The following is a 20,741-nucleotide window of genomic DNA, read 5'->3' as shown; positions in this document are numbered from 1 at the left end:
CTGAAGGGCTGGGAGAAGGTCTTTCATAACAAATTATAATCCCACTGAAATCAGTCATACTGAAGATACAATGTCACTTGTATATCTGGATATCCATCAGCTTTAAATAAGGGATTGCTAATTGAAGCATCTAAGCGTGATTACAGCTGCAAAAACATTTAGAAATGCAACCAGTGCTCACTGATGGTGCACTTTTGTGGTACTCTTGACAGCATCATTTCTTAAACGATGCAGAGCAGTGTTTGTGCATAGAAGTTGAGCTTCTCCATCTTAAGGTCTGCCACTGATAGATTTGTGTGCTTTGGCAGTGAAACCAAGACAGCGAATGCCAAGATAGAGCCTGAGCACAGGTGAAGTAAAGTGCCATGATGCTGTGTAATGGATGCAGCATCTTTCTGGAGGAGACAGACCCCTGAGGGCACCAGATGCCACCCCTGAGGCCAGTGAGCTTGACAAAATGGTGGAATTAAGGGTCTTCCCCTTTCATTTTATTTGCACTTCTTTCCAATCTGAAACTTCCTCTGACCACCCCACTTCACGGCACCCTCTGCAGAATGTCTTTTTGTACACACCACTGAGGGGAAGAGTCCTTGTTTTTTTAGCTGGAGGAGACTGAGGTCAGACCTCACCGGGGTCTGCAGCTTCCTCCCAAGGGGCAATGGAGGGACAGCTCCAATTTCTGCTCTGTGTGACCAGGGACAGGACCCGAGGGAATGGCTGGAGCTGGGTCAGGGGAGGGTCAGACTGGATATCAGGGAAAGGTTCTTCTCCCAGAGGGTGGTCGGGCACTGAACCAGGGAATGGCCATGGCTACCACAGCTCCAGGAGTGTTTGGACAACACTCTCAGGCACAGCATAGGATTGTTGGGGCATTCTGTGCAGGATCAGGGGTTGGGCTTGATGATCCCTGTGGGTCCCTTTCAATGTGGAGTATTCTATGATTCTGTAAGAAGAAACAGGTTGATGAGCGCTCGGTCCTGAGGAAGGAGATCCTTCTCTCTCGCAGGACAGCAAGATTTATGTCATGCATTGTGTTCCTTGGCTTATGCAAGGCACAAATTCATCCCTACCCCTTTTACTTCCATGAAATCCCAGACTGTTATCATACCTTAAAGGAGTATTTCAGTGCACAAGCCCAGCAACACTGTTCATAGTATCAGCCAATCTTTGCTTTTTAAAAGTAAACTTAGAGTAAAACCTTGATTACCTGCATAATTAATCCCTCTTCACAGTAATTTGCATGCCTGAATAATTAAAGAATTAGGTTCTAAAAATGAAAAGCGAGCAAATCCTGCATTTTTGTACTTGAAAAGCTGCAGCAGCAATCATGATAGTTCACAGCACATAAATAATTCAAACTGAGCTTCCTCGCCTTTATTTTTTTTCTTGCAGAAATCCTCTTAGCACTTCCTAATTAAATGAAAATATTTTATAAGCCATCACTTTGTGACATCACAAGAATATTTTAAACTCCAGATTAGACAAGCTGGATTTACATTTTTGGTATTTGCGATCTGATATTCAACATTTAAAGGAACCATAAACCACCATAAAGGGGTGATAAAACAGGCACGTATTTTTAAAGGAAAATAAAGGGAAAGAAGCTGTATTGCACTGGTCAACTGAGTTTAACTCAACATTCATTTTACTTGGCAACTCAGCACTTTTGATTTACACTGCTAAATTAAAAATTTTACAAAATCCTGACATAAATTATACACTCAGCAGGTGCTGGGGCGCCGGCGTATACACTGCAGGGTGCCAAGCCAGAGTTGAAAGATGACGCTTTCCCCACAGAATCACTACATTTTACGTGTTTTAGCTGTCCCGGCGCCCCGGAGGGCCGTGACCGCTGCATGAGGACAGCAGGGGGCGCCCACCGCCCGCCATGCCGGGCTGGCAGAGCCCGCGCGCGGGGAACGTTCTGGAACGGCCCCGCGGCCGCCTTGAAGGGCCGGGCCGTGCGGGGCCACGCCGTGGCCGGAGCCCGGGGAGGCTCGGGCGGTGTGTGGCTGCCGACTCCCGGTTAAGCCCACACGGGCGGGGGGAAGCTCACTCGCTCCCACCTTAGCAGGAAGCTCAGAGCGCCCTTCGGCCGCCCCGCTGCCGCCATGCAGCTAACCCGCCTGCCTCCATTTTCTCTGGGCTCTCCCCGCAGGCAGCCGTCCTCAGCCCCCGCCCCCGCCGCCTTCAGCCCGCCCTTCCCTGCGGGCCAAGCAGGCTCGCACGGCCGGGAGGCCGCGGGACGGGTGCCGGACAGTGGGATCCCGGTTGGCGAAGCGCAGAGCCCTCTCCGCCGTGGGGGGCAGGACCCGGCGGGCCACAGACATCTTCATTTCGGTGCCCTCTCCGCCAGAGGACACAGGCGTGTTAGGCTGGAGGGCCGTGCCTGGAAACACAAACTGGAAGAGGTCGCGGCTCTCCTCCCTCGTTGTCACCAATTTTTTTTTAAATCTTGCGCTCTCCGGAAGCAGCGCTGAAGGGGCGCGGTGGGCGCAGGGCTCTGTGTGCTCGCATGCCCCTCTGCGGGCTCCTCGGCTCCTCCGCAGCCCCCGGATGAACGCTTGTGCCATTCCTGGAGCTAATCCCACCCCGTCCTCCGCTGTCCCGTTTAATGCGCAGGAGCGGTGGCTGTGTAAAATGGCGAGGCTGGCTGTGTGGTGCTGTGTGCAGGGACCGCCTGCTCTCCTCCCCCCCCCCCCCCCCCCCCCCGGGCTCCTCTCCTTGGGTCTAACAAAAATTCACCAAAATGCTAACATCCACAGCGTCCCGGTGTGTCCTTTCCCTCTCGAGTAACCGAGCACGTAACATTCCGGGCCCCCGAAATGTATTTCAAAGACAAGGTTGCTGAAATCATACTAATCCTTTTGAGAAACCCATACCGATTGTTTAAAAATACTTGCATTGCGCCCGTGTCACGATTTTTACGAGTTTATCGCTACTCCTGAACACTACAGTTTTTAATTAAAAAATATTTTTATTTAAAAATAACTTTTAAAAAATTGCTTTGCCACACCTGAATTTTTTTACTGTTCGTGAAGAGGAAAGTGAATCCTGGGATTTAAAACTTTCCCCGGGTGAGATGGTGGATTTTAATTCCTGCAGCCAGCCCCGCGGCCGGCAGTCACGAGCAGAGGGATAACCGGGGATGTACCACTGTAAAACAATCCCGAGGTGTTTGCAGAGAGTGGCACGGTCATATTTTATCACTGCGGTTTGTCACGCTGCTCAGGATCACCCGGGGATCGTCCTGGTTAATCCGGTTGGTTTAGACTGAGCACTGTCTGACGCAGACATAAAGACAAAGCCTGTCAGACAGAGCCAGAGAAAACTGCTCATTTTAATGACTTTGCATTACCTCGAGTCTGATTTTTTCCCGATATATTGAAAAAGGCCGGGGGGAGGTTAGATATATATTTTTATATGTGCGTATAAATATATAATCTGTACTTTATAGATTTTATATGTATAAAAACTAAATGCCAATCAGAATGTCTCAGTCCCGGGTTTACCCCTTATTAAACTGTTTTGGAAGATTCTGCAGGGCCTAGTGCACAGGGACGGGGTTGCTGATTAGTGCAGAAAAGAGAATAGACATTGCAGGGGGGGAAACAAACTAACTAACTAAACTTTAAAAAAAAACCAAAACCAAATCAACAACAACAACAAAAAGAAGGTTCCTTCCCTCCGTGCTGGGAGCGTCGCGGAGGGTAATCCGAGCTCAGTCTCCGTGAGCCAGCAGTGCTGTGCTGCTGCCCGCCTGTCCTAGACTGGTATTTAGGGGTGTATTTTTTGTTGCTTTTTAATTTTCTTTCTTTGCTTTACTGAGATCTCCACAATATTTTGGTTTTAGGTAATTAACTCTTTCTGTTGCTAATTTAAGGATCAGGGAGGGCAGTGTGCGGGCCCGATGCCGCAGCCCTGCCCGCGTCCCTGTTGGTGCCGCGGGCTGCTCGCTCCCGGTGGTGGGTTCTGTGTGTCCCTGCGAGCCCGGCTGAGTTCTGAGGGTGCTTTTCTATTGCTCCGCCTCGCAGCGAATATCTGATGAGTTGGAAAGGCCGGACGCGGATAAAAATAACTGGTGGGAGTCGGGGGCGCCCTCGGCTGTCCCCCCCCCGGCGGTTTTGGTTCTCAGCTGGCGGTCCTTGTGCTGGGCATCCCCCGCGGGTGGGTGCCGGGGCAGCGGGATTTACAACCCGTGTAACGCTGCGGTGTCCATGGGACGGCGGTCGGAGCGCGCTGGCTGTGCTTCCTCAGGGAACGCACGAGTCTGCAGGTCCTGCTCCAGAGTGCAGCTGTCACATCTCCTAAAAGCATTTTTCCGTTATGAGAGCCCTTTTTTTTTTTTTTTTTTTTTTTTTAATTCCCGTTTCGGCTGTAACTTTTGCACACTGTTTCTGTAGTACTCACATTGTTTAAGTCATCCTTTAAGCGTGGTACAGTGAATTTGGGATTGAAACGAAGTCGTAGGGTTTATTGCTTGTTAATGTGGGCTGTTCAAGTGAGGCTGTTTAAGTCCGTAGTTAGGCCTTTCTCAGAAGGTGGCCCGTTTTCTCCTAAGGCTTCAGCACCCAGCACCTTTCAGGGAGATCCACGGGAACAGTGAGTGCTTAGCAAGGGGGAAAATAATTTTCTTTGTATTAAAAATAAAACTAGGAGCCCCAGTGCCGTGCTCGTCTTGAGAAATGAGGGACTAACTCTGTGTTTTCCTGTTTGAAAGCCCTCTTGCTTTCTTTGAATAGTGCATGTTATGTGGAGAGCAACTGGAAATCGCAAAGAATTTTCAAATAAGTAACTTTCACGGAGCACTGGTGAATAAGTAACACTGGTCGTTAAAGCAGTTAATGGATTATTAGAAAAGTAATTTATTTGAAGCGTGAATCGAAGCAGAATATTGCGGGGTACTTGATAATTCAGTGTAATCCGTTTTCTCTGCGCTTTGGAAGGGAATATCTGCAAAGCCCCTGGCTTGGTTCTGGCTCCTGCTGCCGCGCCGGTCCGTCGGTCCCGCTCGAGCAGGGCAGCTGCCGCCTGCAACTCGTGTGCCCTCCTTCTGCAAAGGAGGGGACCCCGCACGGTGGGGAGGGATTCCGGAGAGTTTTGGGAGCAGCTCCGTGCCGCTTGGGCCGGAGCAGCCCTGCCCCGGGATGGTGCAGCCGCCGGGGCCGGTGTGCGGCATCGTCCCGCTCGTCTCTCAAGGTTGAGGAGACAAAGGAAAATACACCTGGCTCCTGTAGTGATTCTCACAGGGCCTCGTTCACTTCCAACCTAAGTCAATAGAAATTTTGTCTTTCAGTTAGTTAAAAAAGTACAGTAGGGCCCTACTCGTCACCTCCATAGTTTTGTTTTGTTTTTTCTTCTGGATATTCTTATTAATGGGCTAATGTACTAAACATGGATACAAAGTGGATCTGAAAAAAAAAAAAAAAAAAACAAAACCAAAAAAACAACAATAAAAGCTCGACATAAAATAAAATAGTTAAATAAACTACAACCAACCAAAAATCCTGCACCTCCTGAATTCTACATTTTTTACTGCTTGTGAAGAGGAAGGTCAATACAAGCAAAATTACTGACATCTTGTTTTGTGAAGTCTCTGTTGTAAAAAGAATTCTTTAAGAAAAACATTCATTCCTAATTAGGGAAAATGAATAGCTATCACAGTCTTTTTTCCTAAAAGGCTTAGTTCTTAAACTGGTAGGGTCATGTTTTAAATGTTCCGTACGTCTGTAATCGCGTTACTGGGATGTTTAATATCTGCGGCGTCAGCCAATACTTTAACTACAAAAGTAACAATTAAGCGAGCGAGATTTTTAGAGACGTATTGTGTATTTCCTCCTAACTGCGGCGACCTTTGGGCTCGGGGGTGTCCTGTCCTTTTTTTTTTTTTCTTTTTTTTGCCGCCAGCTGTCAGTCCTTTAGCAGGCTTCCCTGAGATGTACTGACAGTTTCGGGAATGCTCTGTTACTTTACCGTCATTTTCAGGTAAACTCCGATGTGGTCTTAGAATTATTTCCTGTATTTATATGTTTATTATTTAAAACCAATTGCGTTAAAGCAGCCCTTAATAGTAGGACGTTTACTATCTGTAATGTCGATTAGCTTCCCACAGGGAGCTGTCGTCTGATTTTTTTTTCCTCTCCATTTTAAATGCTTCCAAATAATCCCGCATCCTTCCAGCAGAAAAACCGGGGGAGCGTCTTCTAAAATGTTATTTAACACGAAATAACGACGCGTTTGAACGTCTACAAAGTACTGAGTGTCTGCTCTCAAACTATTACCTCAAATAACATACCACGCTGTGTTCAGGGCTGGCGTTTGCTCTCCCGGCTCTTCCTGTGTCCTATTAATAGGATAAATCCGCCCGCGCATGACCCTTCCTACAAGAATTCGGCTACAGTTTGCTTTGACTTATCGCTGCCTGTAAAATGGGTCCCTTAATTAAAAAAGGAAAAAAATACTAGTATCTTTCCTCTTTCAAAGCACTTCGATGGGGAGCTTGGGGTGGAAGAGCACCACGCGTGTATGCCAACAAACCAAGGGAGGTGCGGAACCTCGCCTGCATCTTGACAACAGAAATCTGCTAGCTTTCACTAAATAAACTGTGTTTAGTTTAGCATTTTTTACCCTAAGGAAGTGTGTTTTGGTTGGTATGCAAAAAGCAGAGCGGCCGTCAGGGACTTGCCGCTTATTTCCCCAAACTTTGTCAAGCGTTGACGGATCAGGAGGTGAAAGCACTTGCATAAAAAGCCTCTTTTTTAAAAGAAAAAAAAAAAAACCAAATAAACACACAAAAACAACGAACAAATATATGTGTATATATATATTAAAAAAAAAAAACTCATTAAGAAAAAAAGTAATAAAACAAACCTATGTTTTGTTTTGAAGGTAAATTTGTTCTCCTGCCCACATGGAAAGGATGCCGAGAGGAAGAGCTGCAGTCCAAGGCCAGCTGAAATCCCCGTTACCGTCTCCCACCTGGAGACCCCCGCGGGGGCAGACCTGCAGCCGGGGCCCCCCACTGCGGCCGGACTGCAGGACCATCCCCTGCCAAAAAGCGGTTCCTGCCAAAAATCAGGTCTCCTGGGAGGGGTTGGAAGATGCATTTGCTGGAAGATATTAGGAATGAAGGAAAAACAGCTGGTAAAGAGGAGCTGGAAAGTTCTGTGTATTTGTCTCCAATCAGCATAAACACCGCGCCCCCCGCCCCCTTTTAATTTTAGGGGTTAAAACCAGAGGATATTTCCTCAACAGGTACCTAAAGGAATAATCCTGATGTTTGCTCTGTCGGCCCCTTTGCATTTAGGTGTGGGCTTTTGTGCATTTGTTCCTCACAAGTAGCTATTATTGCTGCTAATTGTAAAAAAAAAAAAAAAAAAAAAAAAAAAAAAAAAAAAAAATTAAAAAAAAAGTGAATTCGTAGCCTGCTAGCAGAGAGCTCTCCTCACTCTCCTGGCAATTAAAATAAGGGTGTCGATTTGGGTTAGGGAGCATCCTTCAATTTTAAGGGAGAGGTGCTTGAAGTCAAGAATGCCTTTTCTGTTTTGTTGTTTGTTTGCTTGTTTGTTTGCTTGTTTTTCTCTTTTTTCGGAGGCTTTTCCCTTTTACTATTTAAGTCATTTTGGAAGAAGACATTTCTCCTCCGTGCTAGTTTAGGCTATCCCTCCCTTGGAAACTCCATACGGGAGGGAAACAGGTGCACATAGTTTGGGGGTTTTGTTGTTTTTTAAGGGTATTTGTCCTGCTGCAACCATTATTCCGAGGATCCTGCGAGGTTTTCATTTACTGGCTTTCAGGGCCCCTTTCTTCATATTGCAGCCGGCCCAACTTGAGACTCCGGAGAAAAAAGAAAAACAAGTAAAAAAAAATATATATATATATATAAGACAACCTTCCCTCTTCCCTCCCCATCACCCCCAAACTAAGCTGTACCCCAAGCAAGGCTTCGCTTGGGAAGTCAAATTACCGCTCTTCCCATCAGGACGCTTAAGAGTCATTTTATCTGCCTGAACTTTAGGACAAAGCTGTTTTCCAGAGGAAATTTCCACTCCTGCTCCCGCCTCACACCAGAGGGCGCCAGGAGCCTTCCCAGGCTTTGCTGCCTCAAGTGCTGCCGGAAATTAACTCTTTGGGCGCTCTCCTTGAATGTTTTTCTAACCTTTCTCTTTCAAAATATACAACTAGATTCTAACTTTTTTCCCCCCTATAAAATGCATGTTGGTTTGTTCTGGTTTGGGTTTGTGAGGTTTTTTCCCGTCCTTTTACTAACCTTTCCCATCTCTTCCTGGCCTTCACCCTCCTGCAGCAGTCCCCCAGGACTCTCGGGAGATGTACAGCTTCGCTCTGTCTCTGCTAACTTGGTTCTAATTAAGTCACTGGATCACATTTGTGTGACATTACCGTGTTGTCCCTCATAAATGTGTGGGATGAAACTATGAAACTTGTCTGGTTGTGTTTAAGCTTAAAGGGTCACTTAGGGCTCTTCAAGCAGAACACCAAAGTGTGGCACCAGAGGGAAAACAGTGTGGTGAGGCCCCGGCACAGGTTGCCTGGAGAGGCTGTGGCTGCCCTATCCCTGGAAGTGTTCAAAGCCATGTGGGGCAGGACTTGGAGCAGCCTGGACTAGTGAAAGGTGTCCCAGCCCACATATGCACAGTATAAGGTCTCCAACAGAGCTTATAATTCTCAATAAATTACTAAAAAGGGAGGTAAATAATAAGAAACAGAAGAAGAAAGAATAAAGAAAACATAGGATATGTCATTTCCATGTTTCCTGTAAACTTTCATCAAGAAGCTAGATAGGATTTTGCTATTCACAGCTAAGGATCAACATAAATGCAAAATGCATGATCCAAATAATTATTAAAAAATCTGAGCATAAAACATAAAAACTAGCCAAGAAAAACATTTTAATTCTGGAGGCTGGTGGGAAAACTCAGTTGAAGATAAATGTTTGTCCTTGTGCTGTTTAAATTAAAACATGGATTTAAAAAAATTATGGGACTGTTTGTTCATTTATATAATTTAATTTAGCATCTGTCGATCATAAAAAAGAAAATGAATCAAAGGCTTCTGACTTTACTCAAACTCTAATCCCTTTAAAGGATCAGATTCTATTACTTACTAGTTCATGTTGAGTTTTATCTTTGAAGTGTGTGCATAAGGTGAGAATCTTTGTCTCAGAGCAAATGGGATGGTGTGCTGGACATTGTGAGAAAGTATTTTAAAAGGCAACAAAAGTCTTCCAATCCTAAACTTGGAAATAGGCGGTGTTTCCCTGTGCCCAAAATACTGTGTGTGGTGGAACTCCAACATTCAGAGGTCTTGATGGACATTCATGTCTGGTCATGACAGTGGTGGATGCTTGATAACTTGCTTGAATTTTTTTTAATTTTTTTTTTTTTTTAAGGAGTTGGGAGCCTTTGGAGGGACTTCTTGACTCTTGGAATAAAACAGAAAAAAATCATGTAAAAATGCAAGTGGCCCTTATGCCACTTTTATTGAAGCTGACGGTAACCCCCTCTTTGACTTTACTGGGAACAGGACAGAACCACTTAAAATGCTATTTTGTAATAGAAATCTTTTAAGTCTTAAATATTTCCATACAGTGGAGCAAAGAAGTCTCAAACGTCATCAGAAAGACTGCTTCTTGTTAGGCTGTTACAATGTGCTATTTCTGTTCAAATAACGTTTACAAATAGGAGAGACAAATACATTTGTACAACTTGGAAGTCTGACACTATGGTTGGGTGTTTGCAGCTTTTATACATTATGGTATTTCTGACAATAATTTTAATTCTTTGGTTGCATAAAACAAAGCCCAGATGTTTCTCAGCAGCAGCATTTCCTCATCAGGTCTTTTAGCTGAGCCTTACTGGAGTGTAGAGTTTGGTTACAGCTAAGCTCAAATCTAAATTTTCCAAGAGTATGGAGGGACTACGTGGCAAGGCAGGGGTAGGAAGAGGGACACGGAAGGAGGAAACAATCTTCTTCTCCAGATGTACCAAGTCTGCACCTGTGGGACCTTGGAGAACTGTTAAGTTCTTGTCTTTGGAACTTCTTCCCTCCTTGGCAGTGGCTTTAGAAAGGATTAAGTGAGAGAACAGTTGCAGAAAAAGCCCTCAAAATACTACACTTTGGGAAGGTCAGGGAGGCTGCCTTCTCCAGAGCTATAGGGGCTCCAGGCTTCAAATCTGAATCCTGAGCTGCTGTGATGTGTGCTGCTGCCCAGCACCATGTCTTCTCACTCAGGAATACAACTTCCATGGATTAATTGTTTTCCCTCAGCGTTAGCTTGGCTGGGTAAGTACAACTGAGCAGCATTCATCTAGTCATACAGGTCTTTCCAGTGATTTCCTAACAGACAGGTATTGTCCAAGTGCAAATTTACCTGATTTTTTGCCAAATAGCACAAAAAGTCTCCATTTTTTTTTCTTTTTCTGGGTGTGTTGTGTCCAACTGTGGTGTCTTATAGGAAGCTTTTCAGGGGAGGAACCGTCTTTATATCTGGTGTCTTTATAGCATCCTGTGCAGTGGCCCAGGCTTACAATTACTGATGATAAGATGCCCTCATCTGAAGAAAGACAGACTAATCTTTTAAATTCATATTTTGAAGCAGAGGATGATTCACAAAGGGAAAAAAAAAAAAAAAAAGAAGAAGGGTGAGGGTGCATTTACATCGTGATGAGAAGGGAGACTTTTATTTTCTCTGCACCTTCCTTGTATCATGAAGTACTTGTGGCTCCTTGTAAGATGCACAAGGCCTAAAAATATTTAAAGGTTTAAAGACGTACTGCAAGGGGAATAAAACCCAAAAAATGTCAAGCTATAAACCCATTGGAAGGAAATACATCTTTGTGGGAGAGGCTTTAAACTGTGGCCTTTTCAGAGGGGGAAGAAATAGAAATACTACCAGCAAAGTCATGATAAAAGTAGAGAAAACAGAAAATAGTTCTACTGTGGTACTTGTACATTTCATAACAGTTGAGTAAACTTTCCTCATGCTTTGGGCCTGATCTTGAAGAATATCTTAACCAGCTATCTCTGAGGACCATAGTGGTACCACATAGATCAGTTCCATGTGTTTGGGTCAAAAGGGGTCCCAGATCTTAGAGGATAATTATCAGCAGAAACTCAAACTCCTTCAAGCGAATAGCAGCAGAGGAGTGAAAATGCTCTGTAATTCTGTCCTGAAAGTGTTTACTGGTATCTGCCTTTAATCAATGAAAGCAGTTCAGTCTCTTTTGCTGCTGATTCAGAGACTAGCAAGCAGATCTAAAAACAGCTTCACGTCATAACACTGGGAAAACACAGAGATGGACATGGGGCATGCCGGAATAGCTCCTAGGGTTACAACTCTGCACATAAATGCAAGCATGAAAGTGCCGACATTTGAACCAACAGAGCTTGTTTGGCATAGTCTAACTGCACTAGGAAGAATTACTGTAGTTATTCTTCAAATTAGTGCAACATGGTCCATTTTGACTCTAATATCTTCCTTGAAATAACAAGGGATTCTCTCTGTGGTTAGATTGAGTGGGATGGAAGTAGAGACTTCAGCGGGGTTTTCGGGTAGCGAGGTTGGGTCTTTACACACACACTGGCATCAGTAGAGTCTCTGTGCCTTTGTAGTTGCTGCTTTTGTTTAGTTCCTCATCTGACCATGTTTGTGTCCCCAAAGCACTGTCAAGTAACACACGTGCAATAGAAGACTCAATACAATAAACTTTATGTATTACCTGTTTTTCACCTAATATACCTCTAAGATTCGTCTTTTCACTAGTTCACTGTGGCAAAATCCACCTCTTTAATGTCAGTCTTATATTCCATTTTATCGTTAGTTTATGGCAAATTTATTTTGGATTAAATTTACAAGCACAAGTACCACCATTTAACAATGGTCCTCTGTCTACATTTGTAATACTTTCCAGTGTACTCTAGTGAAGGAAAACATAAAAGATATGGTAAAAGAGCCTCCTGTTTTGATGAAAAATTGCTAGCAATCATAGTGTAATTAATTTAACCAACGAGGTAATAGAAATTAAGAGCCCAGTTCATGAGTGATCCCATATTAAGGCTAAATTTCCTAAAAGTTTTACAGTGAAACATTTTCCATTAAGATTTTCATAAAATTCTGTATTCAACAACATTATTTCCTTGGGTCTTTTGGTATCCAACAAGAGGACTGTGGTTGAGAGAGAAGCAGTGATATACATGCCGAAAAGGTTGTGTCCCATCAGTGGGAAAGCTTAGGCAAAAAGATTAAAGTGTTATACATTATATTTTTCTGTGACCAGACTTTGAATGCTCAAATGATAGGGTCATTATTTTTTGTATTTCTGAGGAAGTAATATTTTTGCTACTTGTAACTGACTATTTGTAACTTTTGCTATAATAGTAAGTACCTGTCCAATCAATCTTGATTTTTAAATCTCTTTTAGTCTCTTGAACAAATATGTTTACAAGAAAAGTCCAGTTTGTTTAGAATCATGCAATGATTTAGATTGCAAGGGACCATGGAGGTCATCTGGTCCAACCTCCTACTCAAAGCAGACCTAACCTACTAAGTTAAGTTGGTTTTCTTTCTTCCTTTTTTTTTTTAACAATTTCAATAGCAGTATTTTGTGGCAATAGTTCTCACTGAAGAGCTTGTTCTAAACCACTTTCTATTTACTAAATTTCCGTTTTTGTCTTCTCTGGTATGAACGTACCCTGTAGTTACCTTTGGAATCAACAATCCCTGTTATTTATTCTGCTCTTGCCTCTTGCATTGACAATGGAAAAGAGCAGAGACTAATCTGAGTATCTAGGGTGAAATGCAGTTTGGAAAATGTTGCCTTTCCCATGTTAAAAGGATTATAAGACCATATCCTAAAGTATGACCATATTTCAGGATTATTGCTTTGAAGCTAAAGGTAATTAAACCATTCTTATGTATTTAGGCCCAGAAGAAAATTACTTTGTTTTCTATATATTTCCAGAGATGATGAGCTGCTGATTTATGATTCTTCTTAAATTATAGGAGAGCTGAACACAATATGAAAACTAAAGGCCTGGCTTTACTCTCAGCTGTTCTAGGATAATTAGAGCTCAGCTTCTCCAATGTTGATAAGTTTATTCCAGTTCTACACTGCGTGACCAAACCAGAATTTATTGTATAGTTTGCATGAAAGAATTGGAGCATTTTCCTGTGTTTTTAGATGATGAGCTTTCTCTTAGCTGGTCTATAGTCTCTCTTTCTCACCCTCTCCCTATTTTAAAATTTTAAAAAATGTTTCTTTTCAAAAGAAAATGCCAAACTACCTGAAAAACTGTATTACACACACAGTCTTGCAAACTATTGTTTTTTAAAGAGAAGCCCTTTGCATACCATGAAACTTCGGAAGGATCCTGTGGAGGATTTGGTCGTGTTTAGAAACCATCCAGAGCAGCTATGACAACTTCATATCCAGGGGCCAAGATCATGTCCACATACCAAATATCTGACACTATCCAAGATCCTTATCCAATGTGAAGAGGAAACTGTAAAACTCTAATTGCCTAAAACAACCCCTAGAGACAATATTGCTGGTCCTTAAGAAGATCTTTTGACATCTTAAATACAGAGTTTTTCTTAAAAGGTCTGAAACAGGAAACTCGTGAAAGAAAAGAAAATAGTGAAATTAATAAGGTATCTATAACTCTGGAAAACAGGTTTCCAGCTAGGTCCCTTCTTTGTTACTTGCTGTGATTTCTTAATGAGCACTTAGTTAAATGAACTTGGAGTGTTCTATAAGCCTCTGAAATATATCAATATCATTTTATTTGGTTTATATTTTGGGAGTGGTATCCAATCTGGGTTTCAGCTCCCTCTAATCTGGGTTAGGTGGGATTAATGCTAAATGCAGTTGAGGAAGGAACACTGAGGGAGGCTGATTGTAGCAAAAGTGACTGGTCAGGTCCATTCGATCACCTTGTCCAGGCAGTTCAGACGCTGACTGTGGTTCTTTGGTATTACACATGGAAGTGAGGCATTCTAAGTGATAAAAATCTGTGTTTCTATGCAATGAATATGTTGGCTACAGCACCTGCAGCCTGTTCTTTTTGGTAAAAGCCAGGCTCTGTGATAATTCTCTTAGTTATTTATTGTTAGTATCATTTCTGTTTCCTGTCCCTGCACAGCAGTGAGATTTTTACATCCTGCCTGTATTTGATCCCTTTCTGTTTCTCTGGATGTGGCAGGGTTCCACAGGACAGAATTTTCTAAAGGAAGAGAGTCCTGGAAAATGCATTACTAAAGGTACTGATTTATAAAAATGGGTGAATAAATGGTGTTTTTGCTTAGGCAGCCAGGATAAGGTTTTGCATATTGGTTCAGGTAGAAACAAACTCAAACATTTTAAAGATGGCACATTAACATAACCGTCTATGCAAAATATTTCTGGCCATTTTTAATAAAAGTAAAAAGACACTGATACATTTGGATAAATAGGAGCAGATGGCAATTTTTATCATTCTTCCTTTCCCCTCTGCTTTTACTAGCAGCCCAGTGAGGGAGAACTAAAAGGCAAAATTTTCTCTTAAGTGAACTTGGAGCAGAAACTGCAAAATAGATATCCCAACTTAGGCCTTAACCTTTGCCCTGTGGGGTCATGCTCTTGAATGCTCTTCATCCACTTGATTAATAAAGCCAAAGGATTTTCATCACTGAAAAGAAATGTTCAGATGTGTTTGCCAGATGTTACATGAGTTAAGGACTGCTTTGATTTGTGAATACTGCATTTTCAGTGAATAAGTTCTTATCTAGGAAAAGCTCTCCATCGTGATAATGGTTATCTGCAAGTCAATGTTAACTTGGCAACCTTCATGTTTGGCAGCAGATTTTAGCTTTACATAACACTGAGTTATTATTAATGTACCATATTGCGGATTTTATGAAGGAATCAAGTTTTCAAGTGTTGGGTTTATTTTTTAAAGTCAGGAAATACAACAGATAGGCTTTTTACAGGCGTGTGACTTTATGCTCTACATATCCTGTACATTTCATTATATTTCATTTAAAATACAGCTTAGGTCAATGCACATGTTTAGTAATAAAAGATATCTATTCCACCTGAATACAAAGAGTCTCATTTTATGTTTCAAGATCTTTTCCATTCTCCACATTTATAAAATGCCCAGTGTTAATATTGCATTGGCATATTGTCAATATTTTATTGGGGTTTTTATATTTGACACAAGACTGAGGATGTCTGACTGATCTTGATTCAAGGTATCTGTCACATGAGGGACAGAATTTCTCTCAGTAAAGACTGCTTTGTTTTTAAATCAAGTGAATAAAAAAAATACCTGTAAAAGGCTTGAAGGTGCTTAAGGATAGTGGAGGATGCATTTGGTGACAACACTGCATACAGTGTAAAATCTCCAGCTTACATTATTGTTCCACCGAGCTTCATACAAATAGGGTTTTTTTGTTTAGCAAGGTTAATGAGGTTCTATAGCAAAAAGATACACAATATCAACAAGTAAACAGCTAGTCTGTCATAAATGCTCCATGTCTTGATTCCTTTCTAAATCCATATTAATTTTGTGTAACCTTCCTGTCCCTGTACTGGAATTGAAAGTAGGACATCTGTAAGCCCTGTAATTAAACAAATTAACCAGACCCCTATTAAAAAACCAACAACTTTGCATGGCAGTGCTCCTACTTTGTTTTCCAAAGCTGAAGTTGATTTTGCTGTAATGTGTATCACGATCCCATGTCTCTCACATATCAGCAGTAGTAAGAAGATTCACCAATTGCCTTGTTAGTGCAGAAATCAAATGCTCTGTCACAGGAAAACTCATAAGCATTTCTGACATTCCTGTGACCCATCAGCATCATCAGTTTTCCCACCTCCTTTTTTGGAGGATGCAAATTAAGTTTTTTGTAGCTGGAGTTGAGGGATGAGACAGCTCATTTCTATGTGCAGAGGTAATGGAGCTTTTTAGATCAGAGATGTTTCTTATAGGCCTACATTAGAAACTTCTGCTCACACACTGATACTAGCCTGGATCTGAAAACAAAATAAATCCCACCTGCCCGGTGGAGCTCAGCCAGCAAAGTTCCTGATGTGGACACAGCTGTGCCGCCAGGAAAAGGCTGCTGCCAGATTAACCTGTTGGGTTTAGAGCCTGATGTAACTACGATGGCATAAATCTCCTTCAGCTGACAAGCATTGCACCCTTGCTGCAGAGCTCTGCTGTTGTGGCTCTGTAATGCTCACAGGGACTGTACCTGCAGATGCAGCCCTGGTGTGAAACAAAGGGGAGACAAAGATACTGAGAGTCATTGCTATGTCTGCTGGTAGGTGTCCCTTTGGACTGTGGGAACCCCTTTGAAAACTTCCCACTCCATAAATCCATCTTTTTCCCCTGGAAGATACATTTCCTATGTGTGCCATTTTCCACTGGCTGCAGGAACATCTACCGATGTGATTAGATTTTCTTTGCCTCAGAAACACTGAGCATTTATTGCCCTTGCACTGGCAGCTAAATGCTAAAGAATCTGTCCCAGGAGGATTGCTCTGTGTAGTAAAAAGGAGTTGGGTCTTCAGCCAGATCCTAGTGGGACTGTAAATGCCTCTGGTTCTTAGTAGATACTACGGTAAGTAAGAACTCTGCCTGCTTCACAGTCACAGCAAGAGGACTGCACAAAACCATAACCCAGCCCTACATCAGGTTCAAAGTGTTTCTTCTGTCATCACATGCATCTGCCTTGGGTTATCAGAAAACCACAGAGAATTACAGCAGTGAGGAAGTATTCAAAGGTCAGCCCGGGATCAGTCTGAGTGACAGGTGATGACTGTGTCTTTACCAAGCTTTCTGTCTCTGATACCTGTTGATGTAGGAATGGTTGAGTTCATGGGGACCAGCACCTTCAGGACTCTTTAGCATACGTGGACTTCTTTGATTACTCCTTCTTCCTCAGATGAATGTGAGAAAGCTTGGATGGTGTCAGCAGTGGCAGACAGAGAAATGTGACTGTGATGGTCTTTGACCAAAATTAATTGTCCAAAGCACTTCAGCATGGAAAAAATGTCACTGGACAATGACACAATAGGAGTTAGTGGAGTGAAGAAGCTGAAGAGGGAGTGATTGTTCACTTTTTTCTGCAGTATGAGAAGTAGAGGGCATCAAATAGAGTTTCAATTACTCAATACTTGGAAAATATCTCTGGTTCCTGAGTAAAGGGGTTTGGAGGCTGGATGAGACAAGTACCAGAGCACTGATCTTAAACACTTGGGCTTTGTACAGCAGCTGTTTCTACTGTTACTTTTGCCTCATCAGGAAATAAAAACCTAAATGCTCTCCTCCTCTGCCTCACGAGGAAGCTGACAAAGAGCTCCTCTGAAGAGAAGGAGGTGAGGCTGCAGATAGGCAGGATATCAAGAATGGGAAAAGGGGAGGACTGCTTCCAGAATTCTGGAGGAACTGGAGCTGCAGCCTAGCACATGTGGAGTTTACATGCACCCATTTTCCCTTGTATTGAAATATTAAAAGTATTTTTGGTTGAATACTAGGAACTAGTCACGCTAGTTATTGCTATCAAACAGCTTTGATAAGGTGGCTATTTAAAATCTAGATGTTATAAGTGTGAAGTTCTGACATGATTGAAATGAAAGTGTTAGTGAGTCAATCACAGTAATTTTGACAAACTGTATGCTACAGCAAGCTTGCAGTTTCCTATTCCAACTGAATAAAAAAAATTAAAACAATCCATGCATCAGAACTTCTAAATTAATCTTCTGAAAAATTAGTTGCTTCAAAAAAATATCCAAGTCATAAGATACAGCAATCAAACAGAATATTTTAGTGATTCTCTTATTGGGAGCAACCTGTTTGTTGGCCAGAGACTGACAGGCCAGCAAATACGCCTTTGCCTCACACTGGTGTTTGGAAATGGGCAGGGAACATGGTGTAAGGCCTGCTGCTTTTCTACCATGGAGGGAATGGTCTAGTACCAGTCTGGAGACAATAGCACATCCTAGAAGCTCAGAGATGGAAGAATGAACCACAGCAGAACATGAAACAGTTTTCCAAATAGAAAAGCCTTTGCCCCCAAGTATTTTTAAACCACTTATTTCAGAACACGTCAGACAATTGATTAGCAATCTGTTGCTGAAGTGATGTATTTATCTGATGCATGGTTTCATTTAGCAGCTACAACACATACAGCAAAAAGTTGAAAAAAATGAACTGGAACTCTATACAACATCTTTTATTCAAAACAGATGTATTACTTGGTATATGTTTAACATTCTCCTCATAATCCTAACTTGATCCTTAACCATCATGCATTAGAATGTTGCTTTTAAAGAAGATGAAAATGGGCTGCTAAAATGCTGCCCATATAATCTGAATTATTTTCAGCCCTGTTGCTAAAGCTTAGAGATAAAATTCTCTTTTGAACTAAGGTTGAAGGCATTGTGTTTGATATATTGGTGTAATTCCTGCAATATAAATACTCATAAATTAAGTTAGTGGTATGGTATGATTTCCTGTAATCTGTTTCCAGAATCAATATTTTATTGAATGAACTTCTTATTTTAACTTCTCACTTACTGACCCAGTGGTGCAGCTGTAATGTGTGCTTGATCACTCACTCTCCTTTACTTTTTTTAAAACAGACCTGACTCTGTAGCAGTGTAGATGGGGCAGGTTTTTGGAAGCATTGAACTTACTATTGTGCGGAAAGAGAGTGAAAATATCTCTATCATACCCTAATGTAGAGACTCCCATCTTAACATCCTGTAGTAATTTAGAAAATGGCTATGTAATGTTACCCCCATTCTACGGGCAGGAAGACTGAAGCCGTGATTATTTCCTTCCTAAAGGATGCCTAACTTTAAGCACCTCCTATTGTATTTACTTTTCTAAATGTGGATTTTATTTTTAAAAATCCTTTATACATAGCAATTGTCATTTAGTTAACTACCCAAGATTTATTGCAAGCTTCTGCCAATGAGTGTGTGACCTCATGCACAGCAAAAGATTGTTTATTCTGAGCAGGTAGAATTATCTCACCTTTTGGGAATGTGCTAATGAAGATGCACAGCAGTAGCTTTGGTGGCTGGGGTCCATTGGCACGTGATAGCTCAGCCTTCTGCTCTGGGTTTTAGCCCTCGTGACTTCCTGAACAAGCCAGCCTTCAAGCAGTGGGATTGCCATGTGCTGCTCCGGTTTTAGCCTCTTTCAGTTTGCATTATGGTAGCAATGAATTATTTATTAGTAGTAATCATATTAGTAGGGTTAACCCTTTTGCTGTATTTTCTCCCCAGCAGGCAGTCTTTGATCCGCTTCTGAGGCAGAGATAGTGACAAAGACAGATGGCAATTTGAAATTGTTCCCTTAGTTGACTTTTGACAAAACTATGACTGCAGAGAAGCAGATTTGTGTGCTTTCTTCCCCTCGCTTGTATGCAATTATAAAATTCCCATATAACTCTCTGCAAGTCAACTGCTTCCTAGGGGCACCTGCCCCTCCTCAGTAAAACCCAAAGAGAGAAGATCAGCTTTCTGGTTAAAAATGTAGAGAGGAAGAAACAATGACATGCATTTTGGGAACATTTTAGAGGCTGGAAAAAACAAAATACAATAAAAACAAAAAACCCTACAATGAACACTTGAAAAAAGCCACCAAAAATATTCAGTGTTTTGGTCCATATGCTCTTACACTTGATGGTTTTCTGCATATCCAGTAACCTTGTTCTGAAAGCAGAATTGCAGCTTTTATCACTTAACCATTCTTGATAGTAGAGAGAAGCTGGAAATATGAAATCTAACATCTGAAAAAAGACAGCATAAAAAGATCCCAACACTTAAAAAAAAATAATCTCAAAGTTTCAAATATTATTTTTCCTTCCAGAAAATTAAATTCTTATTTAGCATATTTATATGAGGTAATGATACCTCGATCATCTCGGTAGCAATGCACAGTTCCTGTGCTGTATCCTTTTCAGGAACACAAAAATTACCAGTAATCAGCATCATTCCACACAGACCTTCAGGTACTCCAGGTCTCCTGGGAGCTTTGGGTTGCTGCAGCAAAACCTGTTGCTGCATCTCTCAGCTGCAGAGCCAATGATTTTATGATTTCCCTCTCCTCAAACAGCTCCTTGCTCCCTTTTTTCTTTGCCGGTGCTTGTTCTGTGTCTGTGCTTTATAAGCTACACCACATTTAAGCATGCATTGATCCCACTGTGGGTTTTGGGGGCGGAACGGGGAATGCAGTGGAAGTACTAACAGAAAAATTGCTCTTTCTTTGGTGGCCAGAACAACTGTATTAGATGAAACTGCTTTTTTTTAATCAGCATTTTAGTAGTATTTTCTGATGTGGTAAAAACTGTTATGATGGAGTTCAAGAAGGTGGAGGGTATGTGAAAGCATATATTATAAAAGGAAAACTGGATTGTTTCATAGTTAGGGGTTCTGTACCTAAAATATCTCTACAGGTCAAATTTCCAATTTCTTTGTTCTCAGACATTTTGTTCCAGATGGGCAAACTGAGAATGAACAAGGTTTAAGTTGAAGCCTTCATAGAAGCAGCCTGAATAATTTGTACATGCTGGTCTGTAGGTTTATAGGGGGATAATGCCGCCATAAAACTCCAAGACAGTACAGATATTCTGCCAACATATTTGTAGTCCTAATCCTGAGAAATCCCCTGTAAGCAGTGAATACTGACCTCATATGGGGTAGGTACAAACCTCATCCCTAGTCTCA

At 42.0% G+C, this 20,741-nt stretch overlaps 1 long non-coding RNA gene across 1 annotated transcript; it reads left to right on the top strand.

Annotated features, from left to right (window-relative positions):
• The first annotated feature begins 3,501 nt into the window (after nt 1-3,501).
• On the top strand, nt 3,502-8,996 carry LOC138104773 (uncharacterized). Its single transcript, XR_011148275.1, has 2 exons — nt 3,502-3,773; nt 6,889-8,996. It is a non-coding gene; the product is annotated as an uncharacterized lncRNA (long non-coding RNA).
• The last annotated feature ends 11,745 nt before the right edge of the window (nt 8,997-20,741 follow it).

The sequence above is a fragment of the Aphelocoma coerulescens genome, chromosome 1A, assembly GCF_041296385.1.
Source record: "Aphelocoma coerulescens isolate FSJ_1873_10779 chromosome 1A, UR_Acoe_1.0, whole genome shotgun sequence".
NCBI lineage: Eukaryota > Metazoa > Chordata > Aves > Passeriformes > Corvidae > Aphelocoma > Aphelocoma coerulescens.
Note: the sequence above shows the minus strand (reverse complement) of the source record. Positions and strands in the feature narration are given on the sequence as shown.